This window comes from Helobdella robusta (genome assembly GCF_000326865.2).
Source record: "Helobdella robusta unplaced genomic scaffold HELROscaffold_16, whole genome shotgun sequence".
Classification (NCBI taxonomy): domain Eukaryota; kingdom Metazoa; phylum Annelida; class Clitellata; order Rhynchobdellida; family Glossiphoniidae; genus Helobdella; species Helobdella robusta.
The window spans coordinates 2,964,808-2,965,141 of record NW_008703893.1 but is presented as its reverse complement, the minus strand read 5'-3'; positions in this window follow the sequence as shown (position 1 = coordinate 2,965,141).

Genomic DNA, 334 nt, shown 5'->3' with positions numbered 1-334 from the left:
CACAATCCTTTGTCCAGCCAGCCAACCAACCGACCAATCTCGATTAACTCCCCAACTAGCCGACCAATCACAATCAACCGTCCAACCGGCAAAATATCTTCCAACCAATCATCAATCGGTCCGTGCTTCCATTTGCTTTGGATATTTGCCATAATAATGAAATATAGTTGGACGCCTAATATAAAACAAACAGCTGAATATATGACTGAAGACAGGCTCGCATCGCTATTTTTCTCTCTCTTTCTCCCTTCTCTCTTTCCTCTCTCTCTCTTTTTTTTCTCTTTCTTACTCTCTCCCTTTTCTTATTATTTATCATTGTAATTTTCTTTTTTTT